General features: G+C 42.6%; 1 long non-coding RNA gene across 1 annotated transcript in view; it reads left to right on the top strand.

The window, feature by feature from the left end:
- The window catches only part of LOC146798892 (uncharacterized), a 148,586-nt gene extending 126,846 nt beyond the window's left edge, over nucleotides 1-21,740 (top strand). Inside the window, exons 2-3 of the long non-coding RNA XR_014969212.1 lie at nucleotides 20,703-20,815; nucleotides 21,672-21,740. This is a non-coding gene — a long non-coding RNA (uncharacterized LOC146798892). The remainder of the gene's footprint in view (nucleotides 1-20,702; nucleotides 20,816-21,671) is intronic.
- Nucleotides 21,741-24,378: the final 2,638 nt, after the last annotated feature.

Raw genomic sequence — 24,378 nt, 5'->3', positions numbered from 1 at the left:
GAAGATCCAAACACAAAAAGACAATATCCTCTGAGGAACAGAACATCCAAGAAATAAATGAAATAAATTAAAAAGGAGAAGAAAAGAATCTAATTGTAAACCTCTCGAATTATGTACTATCTGAAGATGAATGCTTAGTGCTAAATAAAGGACTGTCATTCTGCCCTGAAAGACATTTCAATTACACTAACACAAAAATCAACATGTATAAATATGTACGAAAATTAAAATTGACAAAGATACATGCTGGCAAGATCAAAAAAACAGAGATTGTAAAATCATGCGAGGGAGAAATGACACAAAGTCCCGATTTAACAATTGAACAGATACAATATGTAAAAAATCTTTTTGACTTGGCACATGATCTGAACGAAGAGGATTATACGGCAAATCGAGTTCTGGATGAATTTGGAATGGAAACATCACAGTATGTAAGCATAGTACTCAAGAACAAGTCCAAAAATTGTCCTCAATTAACTCCGGGCAACAAAATCGACCTATTCTCCGAAGCAATTATGAAAGACCTAGAAGGGATAGAAATAACACGGAACAACAAAAAGAATGAAAATCTTACGAGAAAGGAAAATCAAGCAATAATAAGCCTAAAAAATAATCCCCTAATAACCATAAAACCAGCGGATAAGGGGGGAAATATAGTCATTCAAAATACATCAGACTATGTCAAAGAAGCACAAAAACAACTAGGCGACAATACTAAATACAGAAAATTGACTTCGAATCCCATCAACAAAATGATTGGGGACCTCATTTGAACGCTGCCTGTGTCTGGTCCGACACGCTCCTTTACTCTGAGGATACCTTCACCGCTGGGGGCCTGACGCTGTTGGTCTCTCCGCCGCCGTTGCTTGTCACTCTGCACGGCCGCTGTGAGGGGAGACTACAGCTCCCAGCCTGCAAAGCGGCGACCTGCACCGCCCACTTCCTGCCGAGTGCGCCCGGAGGCGCTCAAATACCAGCTGCTCCCTCGGTGGAGCAGGGGCCTCATTTGAACGCTGCCTGTGTCTGGTCCGACACGCTCCTTTACCCTGAGGATACCTTCACCGCTGGGGGCCTGACGCTGTTGGTCTCTCCGCCGCCGTTGCTTGTCACTCTGCACGGCCGCTGTGAGGGGAGACTACAGCTCCCAGCCTGCAAAGCGGCGACCTGCACCGCCCACTTCCTGCCGAGTGTGCCCGGAGGCGCTCAAATACCAGCTGCTCCCTCAGTGGAGCAGGGGCCTCATTTGAACGCTGCCTGTGTCTGGTCCGACATGCTCCTTTACCCTGAGGATACCTTCACCGCTGGGGGCCTGACGCTGTTGGTCTCTCCGCCGCCGTTGCTTGTCACTCTGCACGGCCGCTGTGAGGGGAGACTACAGCTCCCAGCCTGCAAAGCGGCGACCTGCACCGCCCACTTCCTGCCGAGTGCGCCCGGAGGCGCTCAAATACCAGCTGCTCCCTCGGTGGAGCGGGGGCCTCATTTGAACGCTGCCTGTGTCTGGTCCGACACGCTCCTTTACCCTGAGGATACCTTCACCGCTGGGGGCCTGACGCTGTTGGTCTCTCCGCCGCCCTTGCTTGTCACTCTGCACGGCCGCTGTGAGGGGAGACTACAGCTCCCAGCCTGCAAAGCGGCGACCTGCACCGCCCACTTCCTGCCGAGTGCGCCGGAGGCGCTCAAATACCAGCTGCTCCCTCCGCGTCGCGGACGCGCGCGGGCGGCGCCGAGCGAAGCCCGGGCAAAGGGCGGGCAGTCTGTGGCAGTCCGGGGCTGTCCAAGGCTGGGCTGGGCCACCTCCATTTTGGCTGGACCACAGGAGTTAGGATCGGGAACTTACTGTTGATCAAGGAGAGGATATACTGACAGTGACTCCGGGACTACACAAACGCAAGTTGGGGGCGGGGTGGGGTATAAAAATAAAAGACCGTAGAGTGGTTAGACTAAAGAGGGTGAGGGGACATAGGTGTGGCAGTAAAACATATATATTGTTTTTTGTATTCGCTCAGGGTGGGGGGCACTTGGTTCACCTGTAGGCAGAATGGTGGGCAAAGTGGTAACTTGCTCAACTAAAACCAAATCAAACCCCCCCCCTGTGCAACATAGGCACATTCAGGAGATAGGCATACTTCCTCCCCCAATTGTCCAGCCTACTGCCATTGATCGCATGCTACAGAAAGCGATTGGGGCAGTATCATTCGAAATCGAACGCACGGAGAGGTGTCTATCTCTGACCCCACTCATGGAACTCCCTATACTAACCCAGGAACCACTGATAGAAATAGTAGACACCTCATCTCCCTGCTCACAAGAAACTAGTGAGTCCGAAATCCCGTGTGCACAACAAGAACAGGGGGGGGGGTGAGAGCGGACACATTTTAGTGAAGTCAGTCCAGAGAGGTAGGAAACAGAAACCGTGTATAACAAAACCCAAAGCCAAGAAACCTAGAACAGATACTCTGCTTGATAGAAAGGGTAGGCAAGTGGCGGAGGGGAGTAAAGAACAGCTACCACAACACACAGCACCACCAGTCTGGATGTCTCAAATAGTAGCAGAATTGCAAACACACCTGGAAATGTTCATTACAAGCCAAATAAAACCACTCGTTAGCAGATTAGATAAAATAATGAATGAAATAAAGAGTAGGGATAGGGCAAGGGGTCCACCATCAGAATTGCCCAACTCTACAAATATAATTGATTCTAACCCAGTCCCGGAAAAGAATGGGTGCCCATGTAGGCTCAATGAGGGACAAGCTACAACCACATCAGGGGCTCACTCGGGGCATCAGGTTAAGGTTACATTACCACATGAAAAGGATCCACATAATAGATTGGAAGTACAAAGTACCCCAATGTTAAGGCCCATTCAAACAGTCCCACAGAATATAACATCGAATATTAAAGTAGTAAATCAGCACAAGAGTATATTTAAAACCCCACCCGTTACTATATTACCTACTATCAATTTACCCCCTGAATCTTACCCCCTAGCAGTAATTTTCACAGGGGTCCCAGAACTAAGGGGAGAGCAGAAAGAATCACACCAGGAACTGAAAAACACTGGTTGAACCAAAACAAACCATTGCCAAGGGAAATAGATGGTGACATTTTACTGGTGAGAAGAGTAAATTGGCTTGGCAGTAGGAGAAAAGATATAGACGGGAATTGCATTGTCGCCAATTTTAGGGACAGGAACGTTGTGACACATATTTTGAATGAAGAATCAATGAACTCTGTAAGCAATATAAGACCTTTGCCCTTAAGCTATTTTTATCCAAGACAGTCCAGAGCACAGGGGTTCTTGAAGTACACGGATGACTGAAGGGAGGGCCTCCAGGCAACTCACAGGAGGGATTTGAACCAATCGGGGGGGTGGATGGGGTCTAGGGATGGAGGACACCCTAGCTGGAGAAACAGGTTTAGTCCACTGGTGGCCCTAGAGGATTATGACTGACTAACACCCCCTCTTACAATAGAGGGACAGTATAGAAATGAGGGAATACCACATAACTGGGAGGTAGCAAGAGGTGTACAGAGAACACTACTACAGGATATATCATTTATAGAGAGTCGCCCTATAGAAAAGACAGGAACACCAAGGGACTTACAGGTGTCGGGGGGTGCTAGAGACTATAGCACTCCCGATAATAAGTAATGATCTTAGACCTCAATACAACTTATGTGGAAGGGGTCAAGTGGGAGACACTACACAGGATAGGGGGACGGTAAGGAGGCACACACCACCCTTAGAAGGATGCCTTAATACACTATCAAGTAGTAGAGGCCTTATAGTTAGGGACCGTGAATTATTAGTAAAGAGAGGCCTGAGATTTATCTCATGGAACACGGCTGGTTTGGCAAGCAAATTTAACAATCTGGAATGGAGAGAATATATGGGGCAGTTCCAGATAATTAGTTTGCAGGAGACATGGATTACCGACAATAGTCCCTTTCACATTTTAGGCTATAAATGTTTTTTTTATCCCTGCCACGAAATCTAGTTCAGGTAGGGCCAAAGGTGGGTTGTCCATATATGTAGACTTGAGGGTGCAAGGTGTTTGGACAAATACCACTGGGTCTTCCCAACATATTCAGTCACTGGGACTGAGATCGAATGGGTTTAAGCTAACTATGCTCAATGTCTATAACACAGGAGGAGGAGGGGAGAATAACCCCATCCTCAGGGAGTTAGACTCCCGATTAAGACACGAGCATCCCACAACAATAGGGGCAAAGACCCCTTCGTACATAGTTATGGGAGACTTCAATACCCATTTGTGCCCCCGCCTGTTTCCTGTTGAGATCGAATGGTCCAATTGCCAAGCCAGGAAAGGTCCCCACTTTGACCATACACTAGAGGGGAGGGCCTTGAGCAAGATCATGGATAAGCACGATCTGGAGCAAACGGTCAATATGATGACGGTGGGGAGGGACGGTTCCCTCCCTCCTACCTTTAAGGGAAGAGGGTGTGCCTCAATTATTGATCATATTTTAGTCTCCAGGCTACTAAAAAACTGGGTTATGTCAGTGGATATCGAGTGGAGTCCATTCAGTGACCACAATCCCCTCATAATGGAGCTTTTTTATCAGATGGAAGGGAGAAAGAGTTACAAGGATGGCTTTGTCATGAGTGCGACAGACCAAGGTAGGCGCCTTAGGTGGTCAAAAATAGATGGCATAGATTTTTATAGGTCTGTAATGGTCCAGGGAAAACAACCGATTGAAGACTGTTTAGACTTGGACATTGAGGGCCCTCAACTAATGAAAGCATTTGGCCATCTAACCAACTTGGTAGATGGGTTACTGTCAACAAATGCGCCAAAAAAAAGGGGTAATCAGCCAAGATGGTTTAATACTGAGTGCTCACGAGCCCTTAGAGACCTCAAAGGCAGTCTGAAACTCAAGCCGAGGGACTCCGAGAAAATAAGGCAGTGTAGATTGGCATATAAGAATGAGGTCCAAAAGAGGAAATTCGCCCTGCAGGATGCAGCATGGGCAGACCTAAGGGAGGCGGCTGAAAAAAAGGATATCACTAAGTTTTGGAGTTTAAGAAATAACCCATGCTTTCAAGATAACGCCCCTGAGATTGGTCCAAATATTTTGCCTGAACAGTGGCTGGCACACTTTCAGGGCCTTTATAATCACTGCAAGGACCCCATTATAGAGGAAGAGATGGTGACCCCAGATATACAGATAGTGGATTTCACCTTAGCCGAAATCAGGGTGGGCATTGAGGGCCTGACTAAAAACAAAGCTCCGGGCCCAGATGGGATCCCCCCGGATCTATTCTTGAGTAATGTAGACCTATGGGCCCCAATTATTACAAGGGTTATAAACGCAGCAGTCACATGCGGTTTACCCCGGTCCTGGTCCACAGCAGCTATAGTCCCCATTTTTTAAAAGGGTAATAGGGATAAGCCCCAATGTTATCGGCCAATTTCGTTGATCGATGTAACAGCCAAGATTTTAGGAAGGGCCATTTTGAACCGACTTATTGAATGGTCTGAAGATAATAATATTGTTTCAGACGCACAATATGGTTTTAGATCTGGTAGATCTACTAGTGATCAATGTCTTAACCTGTACTTGTTGGCCGCAAAGTATACCAAAACAAGTAATGAAACTATCCATCTAGGGTTCATGGATCTGGCGGCAGCCTTTGACCATGTAAACAGGAGTAAACTCTGGACGATGTTGAGTAAGTGGGGAATAGACCCAGGGCTGATTAACATACTGAGAGAATTACACCGAGATACTACAGCCAGGGTACGTTACAACACTGAGGGGGGGCTAACAGAAGCCTTCGCATGCACTAGTGGAGTAAGGCAGGGGTGTATCCTTGCCCCTTTTTTATTCACCCTCTATATCAACAACCTAGAGCAGTGTTTAATTAACCTAAACACTGACTGCCCAAAAGTAGGATCGCGTCATATCCCGGTCCTATTATATGCCGATGACGCGGTGCTGCTAGCTCGTACCCCAAAAGGTCTGCAGACACTGATTGACGGCTTTGTCAAGTTTATGGAAGCCTTAGACCTGTCGGCCAATCTTGGTAAATCTTATGTGATGTCAGTAGGCAATAAATCTCGCCCCAACTTTGTGTACAGGATTGGGGGCCATATTCTAGAAAAAGTGAAGTCCTTCACCTATTTGGGGCTACGATTTGACGAGTCATTAAAATTCTCCCCTTTAGTCGAGGAGCGATGCAGGAAATTAATTGCTTCAAATGGAGCCATAGCGAGTTATGGGAGGAGATTGGGCAGATGGTCCCCGACACAAACCATGAATCTTTACAGTTCTATCTGCTGCTCAAAAGCCATGTATGGTGCGGAAGTGTGGGGATATGTAAATACGGATCAGCTGCAGCGTGAGGAAAATACATTTTTCAGGTCAGTCTTAAAATTACCCCAGAGTATTCCAGCTGTTATCACGCATAGAGAATTGGGGAGGCCCTATATTGAAGACCTGGTCAAGTTTAGACCCATTTTAACTTGGCTTAAAATCTGGACAAACCCAGAAGCCGCGCTGAGCAGGCTCATTTTAAAAGACTGCCTGACAAGAGATAAAAGTTTAAACATCCCCTGGCTAAAATATGTTGAGTCTAACCTGGATAGACTAGGCTGCAAAGACTTGTTCACAAACCCTGAAGCAATCACTACTCAAGATAAAATGACACTAAAGAGATCCTTCATGGCCCAAAGAGTCACAAGAAGAACACTAGAGGAAGGGTCCAAAGGTGTGGTGATTGCTCATAACATGGTTAAGACTACCGAGGGGATGGAACCCTACCTCTATCTCATGCATAATGCCCAAGAGAGGTTTTTAATGTGTCGTTTTAGGCTCAATCTTTTATCACATTTACTGGCAGACCCGCCAGGTTTTACTGTGTCAATTGAGCAGAAGGGTGCCTGCGGCTGCGACAATAGGTCTCCGCAGGACACCCTTCATTTTGTACTTTTTTGTCCTTTTTATTTAATGCCACGGCGGAAGTTTTTAAAAGAAATTTTAAAAAGGGCTAAGCTGACACAAGCTAAATCTGCTTTGCTCTTTTTACAAAAAGCTCACGAGCCGCTGACATTATGCTGTATGATGAATTTTATGAAAGTTGCGCTGAGACTATGAAAAACTAGAGGGGAGGTTTCAACGTGATCATTATGGTTATATGTGATCTGCTTTTTCCTGTGGCCCTAATGCAATATAATTATAGCTAATGGACCGAGGGTGAGTCATTTGTGTCTCCCCTTGATGATCTGTTATTTCAGTCAGGGTTCTTAAGATGATTTAATTGTGTTTTTAAGGATGAATTATATTGTGTGTATTTATATGGCTTTTATGGTGTTTTTTAATCACCGAATAAAGAACTACTGACTGACTGACTGATTGCGGACCTCAAAAAGAACTTAGATGAATAGCAAACACAAAATTTGATCAATGGGGAGGAACGACAATACCTTTTCAAAGAGTACCCTACAATACCAACCATTTACTTTTTACCTAAAATTCACAAAACCTTAATTAATCCTCCGGGAAGACCAATAGTATCATCCTGTGACTCTTCATACGAAAACATGTCAACATATGTTGATCATTTCTTGGCACCCATTGTGAAAAATCTAAGTTCATATATAAAGGACACGGGAGAGTTTTTAAGAACACTTGCAAATGTCACCTGGAACCCAAATTTCATCATGGCAACGAATGATGTTGTGTTACTATATACCTCAAAAGAGCACAACATGGGCCTACAAGCATGTGCATATTTCCTAAAACAAAGAAAGATCACGGAACTTCAACATTCAGCCATGTTGCTGACAATGATTAAAACGTGTCTAAGTAACAACATTTTCCTCTTCGACCACCAGCTATGCCAACAGCTCTCTGGTACTGCAATGGGCATTTCCTTCTCCCCAAATTTTTCTAACCTCACGATGGGGTGGTGGAAGAAGGAAATAGCCTGGGACCCTGAGAATCATCTAGCTTTGGAGAAAATTGTATTATGGTTACGATATATAGATGATTTATTTATAATTTGGGACGGGAAAAAAGAAGACTTCATAAAATATTTTAATCAACTGAATGAAAATCAAATAGGATTATCCTTTACCTGCACAACAAGCAAAACAAGTATAAATGTCTTTGATACCACAGTGTATATAGATCAAGGAAAAATACAAACTACCTTGTATCGGAAGAAAACAGCTACAAATAGCATTTTACATGCCGAAAGCTTCCATCCCCAATCACTCTTAAACAGCATCCCATATGGGGAATTTTTGAGAATTAAAAGAAACTGCTCAAAGGAATGTGACGCACCTGCCCAAATAGAAGCCAACGCCAAAAGGTTGAAAAACAGAGGATATAGACAAAGAACTCTAAACAAAGCAAAAGAAAGGTAGAACAAAAAACACACGATGCGATTCTGATGCCAAAAACAGAAAAGGAACAACAAATGAAGATAGAACAAGAAAGAAATAAAGCAGAAGAAATCTTGCTAAAAAATTAAAACAATAAAGAAGCACAGAGACTAATCTTGACGTACAGTAAGGAAAGTGCAAAAGTTACTAAGATCGTTCAGAAATATTGGCACTTACTAGTACAAGATAATGACATTGGAAAGATAATTGGAAAAAGACCACTTGTAACATATAGAAAAGCAAGTTCAATGAAGGATAAGATAGGACAAAGTCACTTTCAAACACCAACAAAAGAGACATGGCTCACGCAACAACAAATGGGATTCAAAAAATGTCCCAATTGCAAGGCATTTAAAATTGCCACAAACAAAAAGGAGATAATGGACCCAGATGGAAAAATGATAAGAATAAATCACAAAATAACGTGCACAACGCAATTTGTAGTGTATGTAATACAATGTGCATGTGGCAAAAAATACATCAGAAGCACCACGTGCATGCTTAAAAAACGAATATTGGAACACATTAGAGCCGTGAAGAACAGAGATACTAACTATGCAACATCAACACATCTTGCTAAGTGCCAAATTAATGATTGGAGAAGGATGGAATATTTTGGGCCAGACACAATCCCGCCAAATGAAAGAGCAGGGGATAGAAAAATGAAACTGCGACAATTGGAGTCAAAGTATATCATACAATTGCGGATGAAGACTCCTAAAGGTCCTAATAACGACGAGGAAATGTACATTCACCTGTGAAGCATAAGCTGAAACAATTTGGAATAAGAACTTTGAAAAATCAAATGAGAAGGAAAAGATCAAATGTTAAATTATAAAAGTAGCAATCACATTATGTACAGTTTATGGACATGAATAAATAGATACTAATCCAATACTAGCAGATGAAAGGAACTATTGGTATATGAAAAACAAACTTAAGTACTAGAGGAAAACTGACAACTCAGAAAGGCATAATTAAGAACTAAAAAGAACAATTTTCTCTATACTATGCACAGGAGAAATTGAAGATGTCTTGTTACTAAATCAAAGAAGAAAAGTCAAACATATACAAACTGTTCCATGCATGTGCAAAAATATAAACATGTCCATTACTGGGTCGAAGTACTATACAATTGATCCTGTCATGAAAATATACATATAAAATGCAATGTCACATCAATGTTGTAATATAACCAAAATGTGTTTTTTGTCATTGGGATACAATGTTGAAAATTACTACAACTCCCATAATGCAATGGGGTTGGTTTTAAACAGGAAGTACTATCAAACGGATGATGATAGTAGTGTCTCCCTATCGTGACAAAGGCTGTCAGGCCGAAACGCGTCGGTTGACAGACTGGCTCTGTTTTTGAAATAAAACTTGTGAACAAGAAGGATTGATGTGTGCGACTAAACTTTGCAAAAAAATTGATTTTTGGCCTTTGGTCCGGCCTGTGGCCTGCACACGCTGCTGAGCGATCTGGCGATCTGACCACATTGTTGTTGAATATATATATATATTCACTGAAAAAACCATAGGTTTCAGAGACGTTATAGTTAGAAATTGGCATTAAAAAAACCTTAGAAATTCACAGAAAAAAACCATAGGTTTCAGGGGTGTTATAGTTAGCTGGACATTTCACTCGTACAAAACCATAGAAATTCCTCCGTTATAGTTTTGCTAACTATAACTTGCGCGCTCGCAATGCACTGCTGATGATGTCACATATTACATCATTCATGACATGGTCAGTGACATCACTGATGACATCACTGATGACATCACCAATGACATCATCCAGTGAATGTGGTTTAGTTTGAAATGTAAATATGTATTATTGTATTGAAGATTGTGTGGATATATAACTATCTGGATGGAGGATTTAGTAGCTGTCCGACTGTCTGTTTAAGTGAGTAATTAAAAGTGTCTCACTTAAAACATGGATTAGTAACTAAACTATGTGAATGTGTGCATCACTGTCTCTGTTGTTGTATAACATGATGCATCAGTTGGTCACTAACTACATGAGTGTGTATATTAGTTATTGATTAGTTGGGTGAGTATTTGTATGGGACACTGAGTTTTTGTGTGGTTGGATGGGGTGTGTGTAACTCTATGCATAGATGTGTAAATGGTTGATTGACTAGGTGTATAGGTTTAAGAGTGAATGTGGAAACAGTTGTTTGGGTGACTGATTGTATTTATTTGTGTGTTGGTGAGCGAATAATATGTTTTAGTTGTACATCTTCAACAAAGTAAAAAAATAAAAGGCATTGAATGTGAGAGTTGGTGTATATAAATAAGTATATATAAGAGTTAGTGATTGTGATAGTAACTATATGAATGAGTGTATAATTGTAATGATGATTTTTTAACATATTAACTATGAGTTACTATGTGTTTGAATAAATGAGGTGTTGTGTGTATACTTGTGTAAGTGAGTAAATGTAAGTGTGATTATTTTTTTCATGAGTGAGTAGGATGACTGCATAACCGACTAGGATGACTGTTGATGTGTCAATGTCTATATATGTGTATAAGTGCATTTGATAGTGTTCTATTAATTAGTGACTGCATGTATAAGTGATTCTGTTGTTGCATGGGTAGTTGTGTGTGTAGACTTAGGAATCAGTGAGTGGGTACGTACTAACTGGTATTGGTGTGTCAATGGTTTCAAATATGGTACTCTGTATTTTACAGTGAGTGATGAAAGGTTATACTAGTGTATGATGAGGTGTATCAGATTGTCACGTGGATGACGTCATCAGTGATGTCATCAGTGATGTCATTTGAGATGTCATCAGTGATGTCACTGACCATGTCATGAATGATGTAATATGTGACATCATCAGCAGTGCATTGCGGGTGCGCAAGTTATAGTTAGCAGAACTAACTATAACGGAGGAATTTCGATGATTTTGTACGAGTGAAATGACCAGCTAACTATAACACCCCTGAAAGCTATGGTCTTTTCTGTGAATTTCTGAGGTTTTTAAATGCTAATTTCTAACTATAACGTCTCTGAAACCTATGGTTTTTTCAGTGAATTTCAAAGCTTTTTTAAATGCTAATTTCTAACTATAACGTCTCTGAAACCTATGGTTTTTTCAGTGAATTTCAAAGCTTTTTTAAAGGCTAATTTTTAAGTGTAATAGTAGTTATACCTATTTCTTTGTACTGATTTTCTACAGTTTTGTAACTGTTTATTTAGATATATTTTATTCATTAAATAACATTGTATATTTTTCTGAAAATTGCAAAAATATTATAAAAATTAAAACTGAAATATTGTTAATTGTTTTGTTTAATTTTTTAATTTTAATATATTTATATTATTTTCTTTGAAAAAAAAATTCCAAACTTTTTTCGGAGTTGCGCACCCAAAGCGTACACATCACGGTGGTTGTGCGGATTCTAGCCGCCATTTTAGAAATGTCAAGAAGGATCCGCGTATGGTGTGCAACGGCTGCGTGTTTTTCAGTTACATCATATACATTTAATATTACGTGATGTGCGCGATTGGTATGCGACCAGTCCATGACTCCTACTCCCGCGCATTCGCAACACATGCGCATTATGGTACACGACGCTTTTGCAGTGGCAAGTCCCGCGTGACATCGTATACGTGCTGGGGCGCGCTGGGTGCGCTACTCCCGTGAAATTTTTTTATGTTCCAAAATTATATGTATGTGTGTTTAATATACATATTAGAGCAAGAGACTATCTAAGATATTCATAAAAATAATATATTTGTACTTATAATAAACGTATATTATTTTTTAATATATTTTTGCGAAGTCGCGTCGGGTGCGTGATTCATGAGTGCAGAGTGCGCGAATCCCATGTGATTGGTTCATTGGTTCATAACATTTCCCACTGTAACTATTGAAGGACCCCACCCATTTTAATCATTCTTGTTGGAGCATCTTTAGAGAGACATCTCTTTTCCTACAAGAACCCTTTTTGCGTGTTTTTTTTAGTGTTTTGCAAAAAATATCAAACAAAATGGCATCTGGACAGTAGTAGCAGCAGGAGGAAGTATCTTCTGAAGAAGAATTCTTGCAGGAGGCACCACGTCCACAGAGGCCGGAATCTGTCGTGTGGAAATTCTTCACTTTTCCAGCTGGAGAGAAGAAAGTAAATGCAAGAAAGGTGACGTGCAAAATTTGTGACTGAGTCCTGTCAAGAGGCAGTGAAAAAAAATACACTTGTGGCACTGCTTCTATGTATAAGCATCTCCGGACCACACATCCTCTCAATCTTGCTCGGGAGGAAATGAGGCGAGCTGCTTTGAACCCCTCACCTGCTGTGGCAAGTACATCTGGAGCGTCCTCAGGAACACCTGCAATGGACATTAGGCCAGAATTCGCCTTTCTCCAGCAACACTGCGTGAGGTGTAAGAAACGTATATACTTTGTTGAGCAGTCGGTGGATGCAGTTTGTGCTGCACAACGCAACCATCATTGTTAATTTTTTGTTTTTTTGTTTTTGGAATGATAAATAATTCCAAATGTTTCCTGTTTTATTCGCTCTTTTTTTTGTTCATTTAAAAAAAAAAAAAATACAAAATTGTTCACAAAAAAAAAAAAATACAAAGGTAAAAACGTTCTTATCAGAACTACCGTATCTGGTTAAAGAAAGAACTATAATTGCAAGGTAACGTGTGAAAGTTTGGTTGAATATATGTATACAGCATGATTGACTGAAAGAATGCATTAGTAGTGTATGGTGAATTTATAGGTGATGATTTATGAGGAAGAACTGCAGCATGACACTGCAAGCTCTTTAGCTGCACTGCACTGTGGCACTTCCGAAGCACAGGGATGTGACATATGTACATGAATATGTTGTAACTCTGTGCTTCCCTCTGCACTGCTGCACAAACTGCAGCCATGCGGTGACACAGGCACCCTTGCACCATGGTGCAAGGATGTCTGTGTCGTGTGGAGATTGTTTTTGTGCAGGAAGTGACACCTTCCTGCACAAAAACAATCATTAAAGGCATTTTCCTCTTTCAATGTATGCTGTGGAATGCAGCATGCATTGAAATAGGAAAAAATGAGGAGAAATGAAAACAATTCTCCTCGTTGCGCCTTGCTACACCAACTCTAGGATGGCTCAGCATTCACACACATCTCCAGATTTACGATTTCTCATAAATCTGGAGATGTGTCATGTTCTATGGGTATTGTGTGGGAACACCCACAGCAACACCTATGGAACGCCCCTTCAACGCAAAGTTCTGTGTATGAAGAGGTCGTATTTACAAGGCCAGGAAAAACCACGCAGGGTGGCTTTTCCTCTCCTTGTAAATATGATGGAGTGCCTGGCGCTATCACTACGTTACAAAAAGTGACGTACTGGTGGCGCAGGGTGTTTGTAAATCTGCTCCATAAGTGTTTAGGTATTGGCAGACTGATACAATAAGAACATAGTGCTGGATGGGTGATTGAAGAATTGCATGAGACTGACAAGAGGTATCCTATGTTGCATGGGTACTACTTCAGTATTTAATGGAGTGGACCAATAGTATGTATCTGCTTAGAGTTTTGTAGGGATTATGCACAGAATATTTTATGTGTACTTGTGTTGGTGCCTAGGTCATTTTATAACAATACCACTAGTAACTGGAATGATGACAGTGTTGCAAACAGAGTGAACACTTAATTATTAAGGGCCATATGTAGGTAGCTAAATACCGGTCGGTAACGGTCGAAATTCGGTAAATATCCTGTTACCGACCGGTATTTAGCCAAGTGAGATGTAGGAGTCCAAAAAGAAGGATTCGGTAATTATGAATCGGTAAATACCGATTCATCTTTACCGAATTCTAAATTACCGATGCATATTTACCGAATTCATATTTACCGATTCGGTAAATATGAAATGGTAAAACGAGAAAAGAGATGTAGGTAAATTCGGTATTACCGAATTCCATCAAATTCGGTATTTAAGAGTCGGTAATTAACACTGAGTGAAAGCCGGTGGTAATCAGCCACAGTGCATATAAGCAATCCCAAAATGCAACAGCGTGAACACCATGGCGGCTCTGTATGTGATTGCAAAGCGCCTACATCTACAGGCAGCAGGTCTGAGGATTTGGAGACGGGAGGAACGCATTTACAGAGAGCGCATCACACTCTTTCAACAGACTGAGGCTGAGATACATGAAAGGTACAGGCTACACCCCCAAACCATCATGGACCTAATAAGGGACCTGCACCCACTCCTGGACCATCCAACAACAAGGGCGCATGCCATACCACCACATGTGCAGGTGCTCTGTAGCCTACATCTATTAGCATCTGGCAGTTACCAGGGGGTGATAGCTGCGGTAGGCGGGGTATCCCAGAGTTGCCTGTCCCATTTCTTCAGGAAGTTCCTGGATGCCATGATGCAGAGAATGCAACACTACATTAGCTTCCCAAACACACAGGCTGAATTGCTGAAAAAAAAGACCGACTTTTACCAGATGGCACAGTTCCCGCATGTCATAGGCTGTATTGATGGCACACACATTCCAATCTGCCCACCAGCAGCCACTGAGCACATCTACAGGAACAGAAAGTCCACCCACTCCATAAATGTGCAGGTAATCTGCGATGCAGGCAACATAATCACTGATATCGTAGCTAAGTTTCCTGGGAGCACCCACGACTCCTACATCTTCCACACGCCTGGTTGCCGGAGAATTTGGAGAAGGATACCTGTTAGGTAAACACTGTGACACTCCCTAATACTTACCGGATATGAATGTGTATTGAGGTATGTGACTAATGGTACTCTCTTACTCACCTAGGCTAAAGTGCATATGCCGTGCGGTCATTCATCCTCACTCCCTACCTACACCCATCAACCCTGAGTGAGAGACGATATAATGTGGCACACAAATCAACACGCAACGTGGTGGAGCGCACGTTTGGACTATTGAAAAGCAGGTTGAGCTGCCTCCACAAAAGCGGAGGGGCACGCCAGTACACACCCATCATCTGCTGCAAGATCATTGCCACTTGTGCAATGCTGCACAACCTTGCCACGAAGACAGGTACAGAGGTGGAAATAACAGATTTTGAGGACAATGATGATGAGTTTGCACAGCCAGAGCCCAACGCAGCAGGAGTGGCAGCAGCAACAGATGGGAGAGTGAGACGGGCAGAGATCACATGCAACTATTTCTAAGTAAGTAAGGGGACACAGCCAGTAGTTGGATGCTATGACATAGTTTTAATCATCCGGCACTAAGGCACAACACAACGGCACAACTGGCGTAACAAATTGTTGACATCCATAGTTGGAAGTCAAGGGTTCCTTCACCCAACTGTGTCCTGTAATTGCGTGTTGCATCAGCGTCTGCGCCCACGCACTACAGTGTGGGATGCCAGTGATTGAGTGTCCTCACTGGCTGTGGGACCAGTGGCAGCCCCATGCCGTCTGATGCTCCTCCGTGTGTCTGTGACAGGGGGGGTAATGCTGCTCCTACTGGTGGTGTCCTCGCTGTCCCCAGCATCCACAGCACCAGTGGTGGCAGAGTGGCTTGTAAGCAGAACCTCTAGTGCACTGGTCACCCTCACCAGCCCCCTTGACACATCATTGCTGCAGTGCGCAATCCCCTCCTGCACTGCCACGGAGCGCCTGCAGAGCAGAGAAGTGGCACTTGCTAGGCGGTTCACTGCCCTTGTGTGGTGATCAATTTTCTGCCTCTCCCTCCGCCGTGTTGCTCTGTCCTCATCGAATTTTGTGCACAGCAGCATGATGGACTGGGACATGTCCCACATGCCCTCAGCCATCTCCCTCATGCCCTCAGCCATTCAGCTTATGCCCCTGTCAATGTTGCCCATTGTGTCATTTAGGCCCTTCATCTGGCGCTGTACTGACTGGATTGCCTTGCCTTGTAGGCGCTGCACCTTCACCATGGTGGCCTCCAGCCCTAAGAACACACCATGGCTCTCACCCTGTGGAGGTGGACTGTGCACCCGAGCACCTGTGTGTGCTCCCTCAGAGGCGGAGGGCAAACCGGCATTGCTACCATCCAGTGGCACAGTGGATGTTTCCTCCCCCCTCGAGTCTTCTGATGAGGACTCTGACACATGCAGTCTGGCAACTGCACGCCTCCTAGACCTGACCAATGCAGGTGGTGTTGATGCGGGTGAGGCCAGCAGGAGTGGCGAGGGTGGATGTGGTGGCGAGGCTGGCTGTGGTGGCGTGGCTGGCTGTGGTGGTAATGCTGGCTGTGGTGCTGTTGTCTGCCCAGCACTCATGGTGGCCTTCTCTGTGCTGTCCTTCCGGGGTGCCCTCTCTCCCTTCTCCTGAGCAGTCCTGCGCGAAGTATCGCCTGTGGACAGAAATTCAACATCAGCTCAGTGTACCTGCAGCCCTGCATTGCTTACATTATAATACATTTCTGCATCACTATCTCATTGTCCTCTGCCTGCTTATCGCTTATGTGTGTCACATGCCTTGTTGTTCTGTGCGAATCTTGTCATGATGGGGGTTTCACAGACTACATCTCCCATAATGCATTGCTGGTATGCACAAACCCCTGTACTGGAGTTGGATTCACATTGCCCAATTGGGTATTTGGGATAGGGGACGGGGGGGCACACTGCTGTGCATGCGTCTTACCTTGTTTGGTAGCAGCTCTGGCAGAGCTGTCTGCATCCCCAATCCCAACGACGCTTTCGGGCTCAATCGTGGATTCCACGAGCTCCTCAAGTTCAGTCAGGGCAGGTGCCCTGTTCCTTCCTCCTCCTGTCCGGCTGGCCTCTTTCTTCAGATCAGCCATCTTCCTCTTTGTGATGATACGGATGTCGTACCGCCGCTTCTTCAGCACATCAATGTCCCGGGGGGTCACTCCGATGGCATTTACCTGCGCCTGGATTCCAAGCCAGATCCGTCTTTTCTCTGATTCAGCCACTTGCAGGGACTGCTTTCCAAACAGCTTATTGTGCTGCTTCACCACCTCCTCCACAAGTACCTGCAGTTCCTTTGGACTGAATTTGAGTTTCCTCTTCCTTTCCCCTCCATCTCTCTCTGTTTCCTGGCTGGCCATTGTGTCAGATTTCCTGTGCAAGTTCAGCCACTGGCTCTTTTGCTCTCCTCTGCATTCCCAGCCTCTCCAGAGTCTGCTGCTTGTGTGCACCTGCCTGGGTGTGGCCACTTCCTGGTTGGGTGGGGTGTGGTTTGCACAGGATTGGCTGATTCCTCAATTGCTGTTCATTTGAATTACCGATTTGGTAAATTCCGATTCAGTATTTACCGAATCGGAAAATACCTAATCGGTATTTACCGATTCAGTAAATACCGTTTCGGAAACACCGGTCGGTATTGTAGAATCGGTACACATTTACCGATTTTTACCGAATCGGTAAATGTTACCGAAAAATTAGGCACATAGCAAATACCGATTTCTAAATACAAATTCGATATTTAGGAATCGGTATTTCTAGGTTACCTACATATGGCCCTAAGTGCTTACGTATTGGAGCAGTGATAGGATAAGTAGATAGTGGTAGATAAGTGATTAAAGAAGTGCATGGGACGATTCCTACACTGCATGAGTACTAACTGGGTATTTAGAAGATGTATCAATAGTATGTAGCTAGTTAGAGGTCTGCTTCGATAGTGCACAAAATATTATAGATGTACTTGTGTTAGTAGCTAGGCCATTCCATAAGTTCATGACTAGTAACCAGAATAATTACAGTATTCCAAACAGAGTGTATAGATTTATAAGTGCTTAGGTATTAGTGGAGTAATAATATAAGTAGATAGTGCTGGACGGGTGATTGGAGAAATGCATGGGACAGACTGGAGGATCCCTACACTTCATAGGTACTAACTGGGTATTTAGAAGAGCGTATCAATAGTTTGTAGCTGGTTAGAGGTGTGCATGCATAGTGTACAAAATATTGTACCTGCACTTGTGTTTTTGACTACACTATTCCTTAAGTATACGACTAATAACTGGAGTAATTTCAGTGTTGCAAAGAAAGTGTGTGCTGAATTTATAAGTGCTTAGGTATTGGTGGAGTGATAGGATACTTAGATAGTGCTGGATGGGTGAATGGAGAAGTGCATGGGACAGACAGATGGATTCCTAGACTGCATAGGTACTGACTGGGTATTTAGAAGAGCGTATCAATAGTATGTAGCTGGTTAGAGGTCTGCATGCATTGTGTACAAAATATTGTACCTGCACTTGTGTTAGTGGCTAGGCCATTCCTTAAGTATATGACTAATAACTGGAGTAATTTCAGTGCTGCAAAGAAAGTGCATGCTAAATTTATTAGGGCTTAGGTATTGGCAGAGTGATAGGATACGTAGATAGTGCTGGATGGTTGAATGGAGAAGTGCATGGGACAGACAGAAGGATTCCTAGACTGCATAGGTACTAACTGAGTATTTAAAAGAATGTCACTGACCATGTCATGAGTGATGTAATATGTGCCATCATCAGCAGTGCATTACTTTTATCCAAAAAGCTGGCGGCCATATTGGCCTGGTCACGATGTGAAAATTCAGGAATTGATACAACAAAGAAAAGAAAACAAGTGTTAATATGCACACAATGTCATTTCAGCATACCTTGCCCCGTGACCGCCATACCTGTATGTTTGCCAACGTGTCTCATTCATAGTAAACATACTTAGAATTGTAAATATCAACATAAACAATGGACTACACATTACTTTAAAATGAAAGGCTATCGGCCATATTAATCTGGGCACGTTGCGTATTATAACGGTTCTTACACAAAAGAAAAGGAAAAAAAGGGGTGTTAATATACACACACTATCCCTAAATAAAGTTCTAGCGATTATAGTTCCATTCCATTCACAGTTCATTTGAGATGTCATGAGTGATGTCATGAGTGATGTAACTGACAATGTCATGAATGATGTTATGTCTGAGGTCATTAGCAGTACATTGCGGGGGCGTAAGTTATATTTAGCTCAGGTAACTATAACTGCTGAATTTCACTGGTTGTGTATGAGTGAAATCTGAGTCTAACTATACCGTCCCTGTAATCTTTGTTTTTTTCAGCAAATTTCTAGGTTTTTAAAATAATATAGTCTGAGATAAATATTGTTATATGCCGTAGAATACACCTAAGAGATAGACATAATTCACGCCTTCCACTATGGCGCTTATTCAACTGGTATCTCGTGACACCTATATTCTTAATACATTTAACAAAATATACTGAGTTTGTATGCCCTGTATATGTTGTGAGGATGACTAACTCGGTCTTTTGATGCAATACATTTAAAACACACTCAGTTTGAGACAAATAATCATACCATGTTGTATGATGTCTATAAAAAGATAGGTACAACATACACACGTTAAGATGGCGCCCATTGTGGTTGGTTGGGTCATGTGATCGTGCAATGAGTTCGGCAATCAACAGTTGCGGGCGAGTCAAAGAGGGTTTAAAAAGCAGAGCAGAAACTCACTCGGTTTTGTATATTTGGATATAAGACGTGAATTGTGCCTGTACAGAGGAGGCGACGTTGCTTCGTAAGTACTGCAGTAGCTGCGATCTTGTTTTGGGTTATTGTACTTAAAATTGGAATATGTTGGAATCATTCAGTCCGCCCACGTGTTATTGATATTTGGGTGACAGTGGGTGACTGTTTTGCTTTATATTTTTTGTTAAAATGTGCTTGTTTGGTGATTTACAGCTTTTGCGAAATAGTCTAGAGTTGGTTCCACGTGATGCATTAATTGGCCCGTGGAATCATATTAGGAATACTTATGTGATGAAAAACATGGCCATTCGACTCTCGCTGTTATGAATTCATGTGAGTTATGGTATTACTATCAAAATCACGTTGCGAATACTCAAGCGTTGAAAAACATGATTATCTGACTTTCACTGTCATGAAATAGTGTGAGTTACGGTATTGTTATTAGGCTACATGACGGAATAGAAGTGCTTTTTCATTGACTGATAAATATGGTTGCCTGAATTTGGTTATTAATATCTTTCCATACGGAGACTGTATATATGATGTTGTGCAGTTTCCTTTTATTTACAAACCTAAAGAACACACATATGATGGTAAACTTAGGCCTTAAATGTAGCATAACCTGGTTACTGTTTGGTAATGGGGTCACGTGGGTAGGAGTCGGGCAGGCACATTATATGTATGACGAATTTGGTTACTGGGAAGTGCTTACTAGGGTAGCTATTCATATGACCCACATGATACATATTATGATTTATTAAATGTGATGAGTTATATGCATATAACCATTAAGACGTATATCCATATTTTACAGATTACGCTTAAGAAAAGAGAGTTGAATATTTATGTGGACTGGGCGTGTCTACCATTGGGGATAATCCACCTATGCTGAAGAATTATTACAAGTATCGAGCACCTATTCCATTAGTAAGTCGCAATTTTATACTCGCTACTCTGGTTATCCATTATGTTTAGGTATTAGTTAGTCTAGATGTAAACCTCTTTTTGAATCAGCAACTAATATTATTTGGAAAATTCTTTTGAAATATATTATGGTTTCACAATATATAGGACGATATTAGTATTTGGGATAATTTACCCAGAATACTAAATCCTTAAGAGTTACTGGGATCGTTCTTTTTAATATGTGATCACCTACCTTAATTGACTGCGACGTTTATTGGACTGAGCCATGTAGTAGAGAACTAGTTGATAGTATTTGTAATGGACAGGGTCAAGAAGGCTCTCTCAGATATATATTGTTCTTTCTATACAGCTCTTTTATAACTGAGAGTCAGTAAGACTGATTATACATTATGCTCAGGACCATCATAATGGAAGGAGCAAGTATTAAAATATTAAGATCTAAGCGAGTGATACAAGAATGCCATACATATATACATATATATAATGGTGTTTCTCGTATCAGCTGATGGTGTGGTGAGCTGGTACTGAACCCATATAAAAAATGTATTTGATATGTGTTTTATAGACATACTATATGTATTAGTCAAATTGATTCTGACAATAATATAGGTGGTATCTTCTATCCATATATATGTATGTGTGTGAGCGTAGCAGCGGCTCATCACATGGGTTATTACTTGGCCATTAGGAAATTGGAATGGTATATTAGAGTTCTTAGTGGCTTTGGAGATGTTTTAGATAATATGATATATCATATGAGCTACAATAACTTGAGAAATGGCTATATGTAGAACAATAAGATTACAAAGTGGCAATATATATTTGATTGTGATATAAAAAACATATTTATTTATAGATATACTTTATTTACGGGCGTCGCTGCTAGGGATGACTTGCAGCCATACTTGTGAACAACTAAAGAAACAGTACTACAACAAGGTATGGTTGCGTTTATTATATTAGCCGTTTAATCATGGACTACTTTGTTATCTAAGGTTAAACTATGGATCATTCAATATATGTCTTGATCCATCGCCCAGAAATTGATGTTGGTCAAATAAAATTATGATACTAATATTCATTATTGACTGTATCACATAAACTAATAATGCCCTACTGAAACTTTAATATAGTCAATATACAAAAGTAAGATGTGTAAAGTAACTGTACTCCATTCCGTGTTTATAAATACTTGGATGTGTTGAACCCCGAAACAGACAAATATGTTCTGTGTTTATAAAATAAGTATACCTTGAACTTTAACATATAAAATATATGAAAGTACGATGTGTCAATTAGCTGTGCTTCCTCCCCTGCTTATAAAATTTGCTATGAAAATATTATGTATTGTTTCAATGGCTTCCCGATATACTAAATATAGAACAAGGCAACTATGATGTTTAATGGTTTGATTGGCAGTCATAGACGTTTGTTAAACTTGATGATGTTATTTAACTGTATATTTGCAATTAATTCAATGTTCTTAATATGTATATATTGTAAATAGTTTTTTATAATTGCCTCTAGCCCTGAAGAAGTCCCAAGTGGGATGAAATGCGTTGGCAAAGCAATTGTGTGGTGTTTTAAAAAAAAGAAAGAACAAGGAGGACAATTGATTTTCAATAAAGAATTTGATATAACTGCAATCAAGATACATGACTGCTAAATTTTTCAGTTTGGGAAGTCTCTTTTGTTTGTGACATTTGTGCATATCCATCTATATAAATTGTACTATATTAGTTTTATAAATAAAATACACGTTTCTCGGGTGCAGGGTCATTCTAAAATTTGGTAACAGTGCTTTTTTTATTCCGCCAAAGTGGGATGTATGTTGGTCACATCCCAAACTCTTTGCACCGAGGCTAGGAACTAATCTAATAGGCCTACTCAGTAGTTACGTCTGGTGGTGGAACATTTAAAAGCTTTGACCCTGATTCTTTATAAATATATTCTAGTTTTTTTTTAACGTTAAGTAAGATGCATATCACAATGGATGGTGGGGGGTTGGAAGCAGGGCCTGGCATTGTGCTGCCCCCACCCAAGCTTGCTGCTCCCTCCTCCTAGTCATCCATTGTCCAAGCAAGTCCATGTCCCTGCTCCCTTATTATAGCCCTGTGTGGCTGTTGTTATGCCACTGGCCTTCCCGCCTTCTCTGAACAGTTAGCTTGCTGCCCCATCCACCTCCTCCCTATCCTCTGTTGCCTGAATACATGGACTAGCCTCCTTCCTCCTGCCATGCATGGTCTAATGTGCTGCCACTGCCCTCCATTTAGCATGATGTACCAGTCCACTCCTCCTGCCCTCCATTGCCCAATTCTATGCCCCATCATTGACCTCCTGCTTAGCCTCTGTGCTTAGCTTACTGCCCTAATTCTCCTTCCCCCTGCCCTCCGATGTCTTTGTGCATGCCCCTGCTCCATCCTTTTTGCCCACCATGTTCTATGGACCTGCCACTCCTTCCTACTCTGAGTGTTCTGTTGAGCTGCCACTCCCCTCATTGTCAGATGACTGTAACCTGTCCCTGCCACCTCAACCCTGCCTGTCCACATTCCATGCCCCTATCCCCTTCCTTCCATCCTCCATGGTCCATTTTACTGCCACGCCCTTCTGCCCTCCCTGGTCTGTTGTGCTGCAGCTGCTCCTCCTGCCTGCCCCGCATGGTCTGTTGTGAGGTCCCTTCCCCTGAACTCTCTTGTCTGTGCCCATGTCCTGACCCTCCCTTCTATCCTCCATGGTCCTTTGTGCATGCCCCTGCACCCTCCTTCTTGCCCATCATAGCCATTGTGCTGCCACTAACCCTCCCGCTTGCCATGCATGGTCTTCTGTGCTGCCACGGCCCCTCCCACCTTCCCTGTGTGGTCAGCTAGCTGCCCCTGACCCCCTTCCAGCTTCCCTCCATGGTCTGTGTGTTTGCCATCATAGTCTCACTGTTGCTTTCCATGGTGTGTCTTGCTTCTAGTGCCCATCCTGCCTGACCTCCATGGTCATCTTGCTGCTCCTGCCCTGCCCCCTTGCCCCCAGCCCTCTGTGTCCATGTGCAGACCCCTATTCCCTCCCTCCTGGATTGTCGGTTCCATTGTAATGCCCCTGATCCATCCCTTCTGCCCTTTATGGTCTGTTATGCTGCAGCTTTCTCTCCTGTCTGTCCATTATGGTCAGCTAGCTACCATTGCCTTGTTGCCCTCTGTTCTCTGTTGTCCATGTGCATGGTCCTGTCCCCTCCCTATTGCTTTCTATGGATTGTTGTGTTGCACTCCCGTCCCGCATGCCCTGTGTGGTGTATTATGCTGCTGCAAACCCTGATGCCTGCCCTGTAGGGTCAGTTGGGTGCACCTCTCCATGTCCCTCCTGTCCTCTGTTATCCGAGTCCATGTCCCTACCCCAATTCCTCCTGCCTTCCATGATCCAATGTACCATACTTGCGAACATTTTGAACTTGGTAAGAGGGAGATTTTGAAAAAAAACTGGGGTATTGATTTTCCCCTTTGAGTTACATTGAAAAAGAGGAGATTGTAGACAGGAGACAGATCAAATAAAGCTCATTTGAGCTTAAAAACATTGGA

Source organism: Triturus cristatus, chromosome 9 (assembly GCF_964204655.1).
Source record: "Triturus cristatus chromosome 9, aTriCri1.1, whole genome shotgun sequence".
Classification (NCBI taxonomy): domain Eukaryota; kingdom Metazoa; phylum Chordata; class Amphibia; order Caudata; family Salamandridae; genus Triturus; species Triturus cristatus.
Note: the sequence above shows the minus strand (reverse complement) of the source record. Positions and strands in the feature narration are given on the sequence as shown.